Below are 15184 nucleotides of genomic sequence, written 5' to 3' on the forward strand. Positions count from 1 at the left end.
CTGGCTTTGAGGCTTTCCAGAGTCCCACAGGAGGTCAGGCCACAGACCCTTGAGGCAGCAGTTGCTCCATTGTTCAGCCCCTCTCTGCTTATAAATAGAATCCCAGCCGGCGGTTGCACAGCCCTGGCCGGAGATTCTCCACATTGTTTTCGGCCCTGGACCGCCAGCTGCAGAGAAGGAGGCTTTGTGCGGGAGGGGGCGGCAGGCAGGAGCCCAGAGCAGCGCGGGGCAGGGAGTCACTCATCTCTCAGTGTCGCGCCTGCACTGTTCCTGCGCGACCTGCCCTGCTCTCCCGGCTGGCCTTGGGCTCTGAGCGCGCAGCCGAGGCATTGCTTCCTGACCCTCCCGAGGTTGGGTCTCTCAGCCACCCTTCCGCGTGCAAGGCCAGAGGGGCATCCTGACCGTGGCCCGCAGGTTGCATGTCTGGTCCTCCTTGCTCCCCTGCCTCTCTTCTTGCCTCACTCTCCTCCTTACTCTCCAGTGCCCTCTGCACCTTCTCTCTGCCTCTCCTTGCCCCCTTGGGACTCTTCCAGGCTCCACAGTTCTCGCTCATCCTGCAGGGCTCCGTTTAAAAAATTCCACTTTCCCCCAACACCTTCCCAGGCTGCCTGCCCTGCTCGGGTTGAGCGGCTCCCCCTCTGGTGTTCTCCTGCCATACTGCACTGCTGTTTTGAGGTATGCATTACAGTCATGATTATCTGCGTAATTGGTCAGTTGATACATTTATCTAGTCTGTCCCCTTCTCCTACCCCCAAACAGTCAGCTTGATGAGGACAGGGCTGTGTCTGCCTTGTCTGTCCTCAGCCCCTGGCAGCACGAGGACAGCAAGAGTCAGGAACTGGAGGATAAATGCCACCACAGAAGGAAGCTAAGACTTGTTCAAAAACCAGACCCCAGCAAGAGGTGACAAGGGGTGGCGGCAGCCCTGTTACAGATAGTGCAAGGGCACAGGGCCAGCAGATCACACCAGGGCCACACAGCAAGGTCAGTATCAGAGCCAGGCCCACAGGCCAACCATAGCCCCCCCAGCCATCACTGCAGTGGCCCTCTTTCTCACTGTCCCGGAAAGGCACTAGCTTGGGGCCGGAGCAGCTGTCTGTGGCACACAGGTGATGAAGAGCACAAACTGGCCGCAGAGAGACCTGGGTACGTGGCTTTCTGAGACCTGGCGGCTAGAACAAGTCATGTCATCTGGCCCAAGCTAAAATGGGGCAGATCACACATACCTCACGGTGGGTATGCACAGGGCTTAGGACAGGGCCTGGCGCAGTCACTGGGCATCTCACAAGTGGCTTCCCTGGCTTCATGAGAGACCCGGGGGCTGCAGCAGCCTGGCCCAAGTAGATGGGCCCTAGTGCCCTCGCCCTAGGCACACACCCAGGGTTTGCCTCCAGTCCCAGAGCTGACGGGCAGCGTTCAGGTCAGGACCAGGACTCCCACAGGAGGGACGAGGCCTCAGCTGAGAGATGCCTTGCTCTCGGTTCCCCCTGGGCCTCATCCTGGCCCAGAAGGGGGCAGGGCTAGCGCCAGGGAAGGGGTCTCCTGCACCCCCCTTCAGTCTGCAGGGTTCTGCGCCTGCGGGCGACAACAGCCAGGTGCGTGGCTCGCACCCTCCCAGAGCACCTCTCTGGCCCCACTCCTTGCTGATCTTACCACCCCAGAGCCCTGCAGCTGGCCGGAGGGAGCCGAGGGCAGGAAGGGCTGGCATGCTGAATTTTGAGTCACTGGCTGCAGCCGACAGAAGGGGCTGTATGAGCTGAGGGATCAGCTTGATTGTCACCAGCCAACATTTTTGGAAGCATTTAGAATTCTCAAGTCTTAGGATGTTTGCTTTCAGATCACTTTCATTCTCTATGTTTTAGGGAACAAAGATTTACCCCAGTGTAAGGAAGTGAAACTGCTGTAATTATGTCACAAGGTTCTACATACGGTGCTTTGACATGCAGCCTGAGCGCCCCCGCCCAGGGCCCGGGGGAGCCGAGCTCCTCTGCTTATCAAGGAGCAGCAGTTGCTCTGAGCTGAATTCAGGCCTGGATTCTCAGCCTCACCTGGGGCTTCGGGCATCTGACCTGGCTGACTCCTGACTCATGTCTGTACGGCCGTTTTTTTTTTGTTTTTTTTTTCATTTTGAGCCGTTCTGGAAACAGGAATAAACATCATCTCTGAGACTTTCAAGCCAAGGGGTGCTCAGACTCTGCCGTGTGGTTGTCAGCGTCACAGACGCTGGGACCAGTGGTAATCCAAAAGCGTTCCTTGACGTGCCGTACATCTGTGTGCGGCTCCCCTGCCCATCGACCGTCAGCACTGCGCGCACACTGTGCTTCCTCCTAACACGCGGCGGGTCTGGCTGTTCAGCCACACACTCATCTGCCAGGCCCTTTTCTCACTGCGGATGTAGTTGGCTGTAAGATGTGTGTTCAGGGAGGAGGCGGTCCCTGCTGTGGCCCTGGCACCCAGCAAAGCTAGCCCTTGTGGGAATCACAGAAGCCCAGCGTTTTAGGGCTCAAGATTATCTTGTTTGATTCCCTCCTTGAATCAGAAGGGCATCACCCAAAGAGGGAAAGAAACTGCCTCATTCCGGCAAGTAGCATTTATTGATTAAGATCACAGAAATGTCTGGGCTCGAATCCCATCTTTGCTGTGTGACTTCAGGCAAGTCACTTAACCTCTCTGAGCCCCAGTTTCATCCTCTATAAAAAGGAGGAATGATAATACATTCATCTAGATTTGTTGAGGATTAAATAAGACACTGTATCTAAAGCTGGTAGTAGTTTTACTATTAGAGTGAGAGCAGAATGCTAAGTTCCCATTCCTGACCCACATCTCTACTGCACATAGTGACCCTCGCACTCATTAGTCCGTGGCAATAATCAAAGAGCTGAAATGAGTCTGTGCAAGATCTGAGTCGCTTGCTCTGTGAGCTGTTCGTACTCCAGAACAAATGAGATGGCTGCCCGGAGGTGAAATCTTTCTCAGAGCCCTACAGCTTAAAAAGTTGTGCATAATGGGTCAGCTTGTGCAACAAATGTTCCCTGGAAAGAAAAATACTCACAGTGAGACTTGTGGTCAATATTTTATCTTCCGTGTTCAGCTGTGCCTTAAAAATTGGTTATTGGAAGCCCCTCGGGGGCTCTGGCTATCACACAGTCCCTGTAGTCTCGAAGGACTGAGGAGCGGCAGGAACACATGTCCGTCTGAGGCTCCGGCTCGTCCTCAGGAAGACGGTGCAAACCAGGCAGGCCCGCCGCCTCCACTTCTGGCTGTTCACCCAGCTCTGTCCCTCATTGTCTTCAGGAGTCCCCACTGCCCTCACCACACGATGTCCCCCAATGGAGTGGCACCTGTGAGGCTGAGTTCCCTTTTCAGCGATCTGTGTTACAGTGAGGTCTCTCGAAATACCCTGGGCCTGAAATTGAACCTGCCAACACACAGATTAAACCCTGCCTCTGAAGAAGCCTCTAGTCTGACTTTTGTTGCAGAGCTGAGCCCTTTCGTGATGGTGTCCACCCACTGCCTCTTGGATATAAAATCAGATGCACCTTGGCCTTCTCTGCAACACGTCTTTCTTTCCGATGGCTTATCTTGCTTATAAAGAGTATTTTGTTCCAAAGCGATTGGATTGTGGAATCAGGAATGAAAAGAGGCCCCAGCTCTACTCAGCTCGTCATTTAATGCTGATCAGGGCCTGAGAGCAATTTGCCTGAGTAGACAGTTATTCTAATCTAAAAGTCAGTCTAATTTCCAGGTAGATTCTTAATCAGAGGTTTTTGTTTCTGTCGAGAGCAAGTAGAGTATCGAAGTACACGTACTTAGCGGCCCAGTGAGAGGAGACAGGCCCTCGGGGCCTGGTGTTAGGGTCATCTGTTAGTGTTTGGAAGTTTATTCATGCTGTCAAATAATGACTCCTCTTTTCTTCCCGGTGCTGATAGCAGATCTGAGAGGTAGGAGAGGGCGGAGGACTAGCGAGGAAGACAAAGCTTAACTGCTCATCCTGAAGGCAAGACCTGGCCCTCGGAATCTCGGCTGCTGCGCCGAGTGCCCAGGGCTCTGGGCAGCCCTCTCTAACAGCGTCTTCTGACCTCAAAAGGAAAGTCTGTTCAACGCAGAATTCCTTAGGTTTCCTTCACACACAAGGAAAGTGACATCCTGAGTCAGAAAATGTGGTTCATGTTAGGTATTCACTAGTCATAAGCATGCGGAGAGGCTGTGGAGGACCCTGAGTCCCTGTCGAGGTGTGTGGCGCTGCGGCTGTCGGCCACATGCGGTGCTCCTGCTGCCCGAGAGCAGGCTGGGCCGGGCGGGTTCCTGCAGTCCTGGGGATGGCCACATATCCTCAGCAAGCATCAGTGTCGCCGTGTGTTAGTCGTGGTTTTCAGTGCTGCCTAAGATGAATTAATGAACTGTAGAATTACAGTTGTTTCTCTCTTCAGTAGATCATTATGTTTTGTGAAATTACAGTAATACCTTTTTTAAAAAGGTTAATTGATTCCTCTAATTCTTGGTTGTTTCTGAGTCCTTTTCCTCTAGAAAATGTGGAAATCGGTGACACTGGCCCACAGATTCTTTTATTCCCGAGTACGCTGAGATGAGTTTTTCTGTTTCCAGCAAGATGAATTAGTAGGTACCAAATTTACCCTCTTTTCTGAAACAACTGAAAATCCAGTCAAACAGTTTTCAAGACAGTTAACATCAAGCGGCAAAGGACAGTGACCCTTGAGACACAAGAAACAAATGAGGTGAGCCGTACAGTTGCCCCGGTTTCCTGCCTGGAGAACACTCCCAGACCACAGCTTAGGGAGGAGAGTCCAAGCAGAGCACAGCGGTCTCCCCGAGTTCACGAGGCAGAGAGGCTGCACGGGGAGGACTGGGCACTCTGCAGAGGGACGCTCGGAAGTCCCGATCGGCGTGTTCATGAGGAAACCCTCTGTCTGGAGCAAAGGCAGCATGAAAGGATTAGAGGCAGCATCTGCGGAACTCCAGGGCAGAATGTAGTGACCCCTCACAAGTCACTGAGCGTTGGAGAGAATGCACAGAAGAACTTTGCCTCAGGAGTGGGGGATCAGTGCCAGACAAACGCCCTTCTGATCTCATCCAACAAAGCTTAGGAGCAAAACCCAAACGAATCAGACCATTTTCAAGTAATGTCCTGGAAGTAACCAGAAACTTACAGAAATAGAAGAATATCCAGTACCACAAGATAAGTTTCACAATTTCTGACATCCAATCAAAAATTGCCGAGTATGCATGGGGCCAGCCCAGTGGCACAGTGGTTAAGTTCACATACTCTGCTTTGGTGGCCCAGGGTTTGCGGGTTTGGATTCCAGGTGTGGACCTACACACCACTCATCAGCCATGCTGTGGTGGCATCCCACATACAAAATAGAGGAAGACTGCCACACATGTTAGGGACAATCTTCCTCACATACACACACACACAAAATTACCAAGTATGCAAAAAGCAGAAAAATATCTGTAATGAAGAGAAAAATCAAACAGTTGAAACTGATTCAGAAGTGACGCAGATGATAAAATTGGTAGTCAAGAACTTTGAGACCATTGTTAAAACTATATTCTCTATGTTTAAGAAGCTAGACAGAAGACTGAACGTGTTAAATAGAGGCGTGGAAAAGACCCAGATCAAACTAGAGATGAAAACTATAGTGTCTGAGAATATCCTAGATGGGATTGACAGGATATTACACACTGCGGAGGAAAACATTAGTGAACTTGAAGACAGAGCAATCGAAACAATCCAAAATGAATCACACGAAGAGAGAAAACTGAAAGAAATTGGAATAGAGCATGATGGTAAGCTGTGAGACAACTGCAGACAGCCTAACGTATGCGTAATGAGAGTCCCTGAAAAGAGGAGAAATGGGGAAAAAGTAGGAAAGATGTCACAAATGGTAACTACATGAGTAAACATAAAGATCTTGGGAGGTATTTTTCAAGACTCTTTAAAAGATAATTGTTTAAAGCAGAAATAATAACAGTGTGTTATGGGTTTTATAACATGTAGAAAAAATGTATGACAATCATAAAAGAGCTGGGAGAGAAGAAATTAAAGCGTCATGTTTTAGGGTTCACCTGCTCCCCTGAGCTGTGGTGTAACATCAGTTGAAGACAGGCTGTGGAAGGTTGAAGATGTGTATGTAAACCCTAAAGCAGCCGCCAAAGCAGCACAAGAGAGAGCTACAGCTAAGAAACCAACAGAGGGATATGACGGAATCATAAAAACCAAGCCAAAAGAAGGCACAAAAGGGGAAAAGAGGAACAAAGAACAGATAAGACAAATAGAAAACAAACAGCAAGAGGGTTGATTTAAACCCAACCATATCAATAATCACTTTAAATGTATATGCTCTAATTCCCCAATTAAAATGCCATGATTGTCAGATTGGATAAAAAAGCAAGACCCAAATATATGCTGCCTGTAAGGAACCAACTTTAAATATAAGACACAAGTAAGGGCCAGCCCTGAGGCACAGCACAGTGTGCACATTCCACTTCAGCAGCCCGGGGTTCACCGGTTCAGATCCCAGGTGCGGACATGGCACCGCTTGTCAAGCCATGCTGTGGTAGGTGTCCCACATATAAAGTAGAGGAAGATGGGCGTGGATGATAGCTCAGGGCCAGTCTTCCTCAGCAAAAAAGAGGAGGATTGGCTGCAGATGTTAGCTCAGGGCTAATCTTCCTCAAAAATAAAGTAATCTTTTAAAAAAACAAGTTTAAAAGAAAAGCATGAAAGAAGATATCATGCCAACATAAAATTTTCTAAAAAGCTGGAGTGGCTATATTTATATCAGATAAAGTAGATTTCAGAGCAAAGAATATTATCAAGAATAAACCCAGTCATTTCATAATATGTCAATTTATGTAAAGAACATGAGCCCTAAATATTACTACACCTAATAACAGAGCTTTGAAGTACATGAAGCGAAAGCGTTAGAACTGCAAAGAGAAATAGATAAATCCACAGTCATAGTCAGAGGCTTCAACAGTCCTCTCAATAATTGATGGAAGTAAACAGAAAATCAGTAAGGCTGTGGAAGACTGGAACAACAGTGTCAACTAACTTGGACCTGATTGACATTCACAGAACACTCCTCCCAACATGAGTTGAGTATACGTCCTTTTCAGGTATACACAGATATCAAGACAGACCATGTTCTGAGTTGTGAAACAAGTCTCAACAAACGTAAAGGAATCAAGTCATACAAAAGAGGTTCTCTGGCCACAATGGAATTAAATTAGAAATCCATAACGGATATCTGGAAAATCTCCAAATATCTGGAAGCTAAATAACACATTTCTAAATAGCCTATGATTCAAAGAAGAAATTAGAGAATAGTTTTAACTGAATGAAAAATGGAATAGAACTGATCAAAATTTGTGGTGCTAAAGTAGTACTTAGAGGGAAATTTATAGCACTAAATGCTTATATTTTAAAAAGAAGAAAGCTACTTAAGAAACCAGAAAAATAAAAGTAAATGAAACCCAAGATAGGCAGAAGAAAGGAAATAATAAAAATCAGAGCAGAGATGAGTGAAACAGAAAACAAGACAAAAAGGAGAAAAATCAGTGAAACCAAAAACTGGTTCTCTGAGAAAGTTAAGTTGGAAACATCTAGCCAGACTGATCAGGGGGAAGAAAACCCACAAATTGTCAACATCAGGAATGAGAAAGGTGACATCACTCAGATTGTGCAGATATTAAAAGGACAATCAGGGAACATTATGAATATCTTTATGCCAATAAATTCAACAACTTAGCTGAAATAGACAAATTCCTTGTTTTTCAAGGAAAAACACAAACTATCAGAGCTCACTCAAGAAGAAATAGATAACCTGAATAGCCCTGTAGCTCTTTTAAAAATTGAATTGATCATCCCAAACTTTTGCATAAAGAGAATTCTAAGCCAAATGGCTTCCCTGGTGAGTTCTACCAAATATTTAAGGAAGAAATAATACCAGGTAAGCACAAACTCTTCCAGAAAATTGAAGAGAAGGGAATGCTTGCCAATTCATTCTATGAGGTTAGCATTACTCTGATACCAAAACCCAACAAAGAAAAATAATAAATGAAAACTGCAAACAAATATCACTCATAGACAGATGTAATAATTCTTAATAAAAGTTTAGCCATCAAATCCAATAATATGTAAAAAGGATAAAGCATATTGACCAAGTGGGATTTGTTCTAGCAATTCAAGGTTGGTTTAACATTTCAAAGTCAGTCAGTACAATTCACCATATTAAGTGAGTAAAAAAGAAAAAACACATGATCATCTCAATAGATACAGAAAAAATATTTGATAAAATCCAGTGTCCATTCCCGACAAAAATTCTCAGCAAAATAGAAACAGAAGGGAACTTCCTCAACCTGATAAAGGGCATCCAGGAGAAAGCTACGGTTAACACTGTACTCAGTGAGAAAGAATGCTTTGGGAACGAGGTGAGAATGTCCATTCTCACTGCTGCTATTCAACACTGTACCAGCAGATCTCGCCAGGGCACCCAGGCAAGAAAAAGACAGAAAGGCGGATTAGCAAGGAAGAAGTTAAGCGTTGTTCACAAATAACATGATTATATAGAAAATCATGTGGAATCTATAAAAAAAAAAAATTAGTGACTTTAGCAAGGTTGTAGGATATGGTATACAAAATTCAATTGTATTTCCACGTACTAGCAATGAATAATCAAAAATTGAAATTTAAAACGCCAATACCATTTACAATAGCACCAAATATACAAATTACTTAGGAATAAATCTGACAAAAGATGTACAAGACCTGTACCCTGAAAACTACAAAATATTGCTAACTGGGATTAAAGAACTCCTCAATAAACAGAGGGATAGATATTCATGAACCGGAAGGCTCAGTACTGTTAAGACGCCACTTCTCTCCAGATTGACCTATAGATGCAATCCCATGACAGATCCAGCAGACTTTTTTTTGTAGCTGAATCTAAAATTCATATGGGAATGCAAGGGACCTATAGTAGCCAAAACAACTTTTAAAAAGAAAAACAAAGTTGGAGGACTTAGGGTCTTATTTGACTTCAAGACTTACTATAAAGCTACAGTATTTAAGACCATGTGATCCTCATGTTAAGATGAACTAATAGATCAATTGTCCAGAAGTAGATCCACGCGTACGTGACCAGCCGATCTTCGACAAAAGTGAAGAGGCGATTCTGTGGAGAAAGGATAGTCTTCGCCAAGTGATGCACGAGCAGTCGATGGTGTGTAGAAATGTCATTGGTTTATATTCACTGACCACGTGCCCTGTAACTGCTCAATTTGCTGAATTCTATTAGTGTGTGTGTAGGTAGATTTCTTTGGGCTTTCTGCACACACAGTCTTTATCATTACACTGCAAATAGTTTTCTTTTTCCTTAACATTCTTCGTGCATTTGATTTTTCCTTCTTGCCTCCTTGCTCTATGCACAGGTTGAATAGAAGTGGTAAGAGTGGGCATCTTTCTCTTGTTCTCCTGCCTGCCCTCAAGCAGCCAGAGTGATGTGCCAAATGGCTAGGGCTTGGCCGTGGAGGGGGTGAGAAGGGGTGAAACTGGGACCCAAAGGGATTCTCTGCAGAACCCAGGTTTCCGGATTCTCAGGCTGGATCTCAGGACCCCTGTCCAGCTAACAAGGAAGTGGTGCTTCTTCCTAGGGTGTCCGTCTCCCTCAGACCTCCCAGGGAGGTAAGATGCATCATGGGCAGGATTCAGACCTTTCCAGATTCCCTGGCCATCAAACCACCAATTCTGCCAACTCGCTGCCGCTTCTCACACCTGTAGTTCCTGAAAGATCCTCAGCTTCATGTCTGCGGGCAGGGTGCGGGGGTAGATTCTCCTCCACCCCTGTCAGAGGGAGATGGAATGTGTCCACGTGGCAGAATCACTGTGGCGCGGTGCTGTCTGTCGAGAGGACAGCTGCAGCAGCCGAGCCAGCCTCCCCTCGCTTACTTTACAGGAAGCGGCAGGCTGTCTACAGGGAACTCCCTTCGCCCGCTCCTAACTACACCCCGTGTGCTTTGTTAACAAAGTCCACCTCACCCGGTGCCAGGCATGTTCTCTGAGGCCCTGCATGCAGAGTCCGTTTTCCATTGCTGACAGCCGGATCTGCAGCCAAAACCAAGTGATCACTGAAGATCAGGGCATATGCCCCTGTCACTAACCCTTGGTGAGGATGTCAGCTGGTAGTCAAGTGGGGGCACCCTGGCTGCAGCCTCTAGGTCCGCCTCCTGTCCCCAGCAAGTCTTGTCATGGGCCATGTCCAGATTAAAAGACCCAAGGGAGCCCAGAGTTACGCCTGTGAACACCTGCCCCCAAGGATGTGGTAAAGGACCCTTCTCAAAGGTCACCCTGAATCCAGGTTCAATAGAGCACCTTGAAATATGCTTCCTCGTCCTCTTACCTGCTTCGTGCATAAAAATAACTTCATTTCATGAAAAAGAGCTTTTCCAGATAAGTGAATTTTCCGGATGAGAAAAATTTCTCTCTTTAAGCTCTCGGAATTTTATTATTTTAACCAGTTGGGAGGGACATCTTGCAAAATAGACCACACGTGGACTTCCTGCACAGCTCATAACTTACCCGCACACTGACAGCGCACTGCGAGATCCCGAGGCTGGGCTGCAGCTGGGCAGTCAGGACCCACGGCCTCAGACAGAAATGCCTTAAAAGGAATAGTGAGCCCTAAAAAGGACGGAAATTCTGACACGTGCTGCAACATGGATGGACCTTGAGGACAGGATGCTAAGTGACATAAGCCAATCACAGAGAGACAAATAGTGTATGATTCCGCTGATATGAGGTCCCTAGAGTCATCAAATTCATAGAGACAGAAAGGAGGATGGTGGGGCCAGGGCGGGGGGCCGGGGGGAGGGGAACAGGAAGTTGTTGACTGAGTCTAGAGATTCAGTTGTGCGGGATTTAACAAGTTCCGGAGCTGGACCGTGGCGCTGATTGCACAACAATGTGAATGTACTGAATGGCACGGAGCTTCACACTTAAAAAATCGTAAATTTTGTGTGTATGTTATCACAATGATCATAATATCCACATTCTCAGCCAAGGGTGCTGACAGCGCTCGGGGACCGCAGTGACAGGCCGCGGAGCCAGCGTTCTGACTCCAGGGCCGGGCGCATCTGAGCTCTTCAGGGTAGTTTCCATCAGCAGTGGTGGTTGGTGAAAGCCCCCGTGGGCCTAGGGCAAAGCTCCCACAGAGACAGGGACTGCAGGGGGAGCCTGGCTCCCCGACTTGGGGAGGCCGCAGGTAGGCGGGGGGCTGGAGTGCAGTAGCCACGCCTGAGGGCCACGTGGTTCACCAACAGCCCTCCCTGGCGCGGCCTTGCCTTCTCGGCCTCGTCCGCCTCGCCTCCCTGCACCCCTGAGCGAGGACGGGACAGATGCTGCCCGAAGTGCTCCTCGGCCCTCCGCATGTCCAGTGCGGGTGGCCTGCGACGGCACTGAGGGGGAGGGGCATGCCACTTGTGCTGTTGTTTACCTTCCGCTTCTCAGCTGAAATTGGGGCAGAAAAGAAAACCACTGCACTGTCCAGTTACAGGGTCAGGAACAGCTGACACTGGGCACCTGGCTACAGGCGAGGCCTGGTGCCAAGGGCTGCGCTTGCTGGTCCCACTGATGACTCCTTCCTGTGAGGAGAGCGCCGCAGCGCCATCCTGCAGGTGAGGAAACTGAGGCTCAGGGGCTCCCTGGTGTTAATTGCTCAAATCCCTGGTACTCTTCCGAGTGCTCTGTATCCGTTGACCTTTGAATGGCCCCCACAACCCTATGAGGCCAGGAGCCCTTTCTCTCCCTGCTCCACGTCTGAGGAAAGCACGACCTGGGAGCAGAGGGCACACTGCCAGGGAGGGCTGAGCAGGCACGCCACCCAGGTGGGCTCGGGGGCCCCGGCCGGCCTCCACAGCCAGTTATGTGGGAAGTCACGGGAAAGGTGATCGGGGAAGCCCAGAGGACTCCCTCCTGACGCCCAGGCTGCAGTGCGGGGACCCCCTGTCCTGCTCCACACTCTCTCCTCCTGGCCATTCACAAGCGATGGCGCCTTCTAGAGAGCTGTCGCCACCCAGCTGGCTTGGACAGAGCCTCAGTGCCGCTCTCCCGGAGGGGCGGTGAGCCCTGCGCACAGGCACCGAGGGGGTCTCGCTCCTCTTCGTGGCACCCCTGGAGCCTGCAATGGGACCCAGCACCCCGTTCCCTCGCAGCTCCTAAGATAACCCGTGAAATCCTTCAGCAGCCTCGTGTCTGTGCCAGGTGCTGTCACCACTCTGTCCCTCAGTTCCCAGACCCTCTCCCTCGAAGGCCCTCCGCTCCCCTCTCTCATGTGGCTGAGACGCTCCGGTCCATCCTCCAAGTCTCCACTACGCCGCCACCTCCTCAGGGAAGCCTTCCGGGCCTCAGGCCGGGCCAGGCCCCTATTCCCTCCCCCTTGCGGCACTCACACGCCGTCCTCACCACTTGAGCTCTTTGCAGCGGCTCATTTGTCTGCTTCTCCAGCCTGTGTGCTCCGAGCTGCTGCATCTCCAACACCTGGCAAAGGGCCTGTGCACAGGGGGTGATCAAAGGCTTTTGTCAGGAAGAAAGTGCTGATGCACGTGACAGCCCGGATGAACCTGGGGACGTCGTGCTGAGTGAAAGCCACCAGGCATGAAAGACCACGTACGGTCCATTCACACGCCGTGGCCAGAACGGGGACTTCTATAGAGACAGAAAGTAGACTAGTGATGGCTTAGGGTGGTGTCGGGAGGTGATGGCTAACGGGCACAGGGCTTCTTTTTGAGATGATGAAAATATCCCACAGTTGACTGGGTGACGGCCGTACAACTGTGAATATACTAAACCCATCAATTGCACACTCTCAGAGGGTGAATTGTATGGTACTTGAACTATATCTCAGTAAAACTGTGTAAAACATTTTTAAATACACTTGGCTGGCTGGCTGGCTGGCACTCCGTGTGTTTGTTGAGAATGCTAAGAATCCTGAATAACCAAGTCCTGGTGCCCGGATGTTGCGGATAACTTTTGCCACACTGGTGGAGAGAAGAGTCTCTGGTCTCTAATATACACCCTGGTCCAGGACGATCATCCTCAGGTGGCCCATGGGCACATTCGACACTGAGCGCGACAGCTACGCTTTGCCGGGTCCGGACGGGGGAGGGCAGGCGAGGCATGCGTGTCTCGGCCCCAGATTAGGACAACTCAGGCGTGCGGGGTCAGGTGGCCAGCCCGACCTCACTCAGCAAGACGGGTGGCGGCCAAGAATAGCACAGGGCTCCCAGCTGCACCTCGCTTGCTGTAAACGCCCAGCCGCGCCACCCTGCATCTGTCCGATTTAAAAAGGGACCAGAAAATATGAGCCGGGGCAGCCGCGCTTGGACCGAAGTTGGGCTCAGGCCGATGGAGGAACTAATCTCGTCCCCGAGTTCTGGGCTGAGGGACCAGCGGGAAGGCCCTGCCTGGACTGGAGCTGGGCTGCCGTCTGCCGGGACCGATGTCCGCTGCGTGGGTGTGCCTCTCGGACACGGGCACAGAGATGCAGCTCATCGCTCAGACGAGTTTCCTTGCATTTGATAATTTCCGCCGTCCAGGGCCAGGGGGCTGCTGCCGACTTGGATTCAGCGTCGTGTGAGGGGCCTTCTGTGCCGCAGTTAGCAAAAGAATGGAGAAGGGCAGTCTGGTGGAATCGGGGTGTGGAAGGCCGGGGTGGTGTAGCCAAAAAAGCAGTGACAGAGCCTGCTGGAAAGATGGCTGTTTGAAACCAGCCCAGCTCTGCGACTTCCCAGCTGAGTGACCTTTAGCAAGTCCCTCGGCCCTTTCTGAGGGTCAGTTTCCTCATCTAGGAAAACGGAAGGACACCACTCGACGTGATGGATGGTGACAGCAAGGGCCAGCGCTCACTCTTCGGCTGTGCTTCTGCAGGATTTAGCTGCGTGCTAATGATGTGGATGGTCCTTTGTGGATGGTGTGTGTGCGTGGTGGCCCATTGCCACCTGCAGCATTTGCCTTCATCCTGCCCAGACCCAGCCAGGAGGGAGACAGTTTCTGTGGGGCCTCCCAGGCAGGACAGATGACGACCAAGAGACAAATCAAGCCAGGTTGAGAGAGGGCCCCTGGGCTGTCAGAAATGTTGAGAGGCCTGAGAGCACCCCCAGACATTGCCTTTCTGTACTTCCCAACAAATTGTCTCCCTCCTGGACCCCACTGGGGTCTCCTCTCTGGCCTAGAGGCCTCGCCCACAGTGGGTCAAAGCCCAAAGCAAGGCTGGGCTCTACTAAGACGCGACTTCAGAGGTGGAAGGCAGGCTGTGTGTGGGGTCACAGTGCACCTGCCTGCTTCCCCAGATGTCTTGGAGCAGGTGGGCCTGGCCCAGCCCGGAGACCCCTCTCCCAGGTCTCAGCTCCTGGAGGGGACCCCCTGACAGCTGGCTCGAGTCTGGCATCTGTGTCTCATCTCAGCCAGGGACTTCTAAATTTAACCTGCTATCAGCTCGAGAGGCTGGAGGGCTTCCATCATGTGACTAAAGGCCCCTTGGAATCCACTTTACTCATAACCAGCCTCCCTGCATGTTCCCCTCCCAAATGTGAGCCCCAACTGCAGGCTGCCGTCTGAGCATCCTCACTCTGTGCGTGTCAGCGTGCAGATTCCAGCACCTGAGCAACTTCAGCTTTATCCTCAGAGGATCCAGTTCAGCCTTCTCCTGCCGTGGGCTGGGCCTGCACCCTGCTCTCTGTTCACACACACACACACACCATGGTCTCTCACAGGCAGAGCTCAGGAGCCGACTCTGTAACCGAAAGCCAAACCATGACAGTGAACTGCACCACCCATAAGCCATCTGGGTGGAGGGCGGCCGGCCGAGCCTGTTATGCAATTTCCTGCTCTGGTGTCTCGGACTGGGAGACAGGATGCAGAATGCCGTTGGGTTGCTGCAATGTGGAAAACCCAGAGAAGAAACTGAGTCCCCAGGGCCCCAAGGGCATGGCGGCCTCTGGTCCTCCGTGACAGTGCCGAGGGGCTGCCACCCACCCCGGCGACAAGCCTGTGGCCTGCAGCTGACCCAGCAGCCCCTCCTCCAAGGGAATGAGCCTGGCTCACTGTGGGCAGTGGGAGAAGTGACCACACAAAAACTTCCTGTGGGGGGCGGAAGGCATTTCCTGC

Source organism: Equus caballus, chromosome 25 (genome assembly GCF_041296265.1).
Source record: "Equus caballus isolate H_3958 breed thoroughbred chromosome 25, TB-T2T, whole genome shotgun sequence".
Classification (NCBI taxonomy): Eukaryota; Metazoa; Chordata; class Mammalia; order Perissodactyla; family Equidae; genus Equus; species Equus caballus.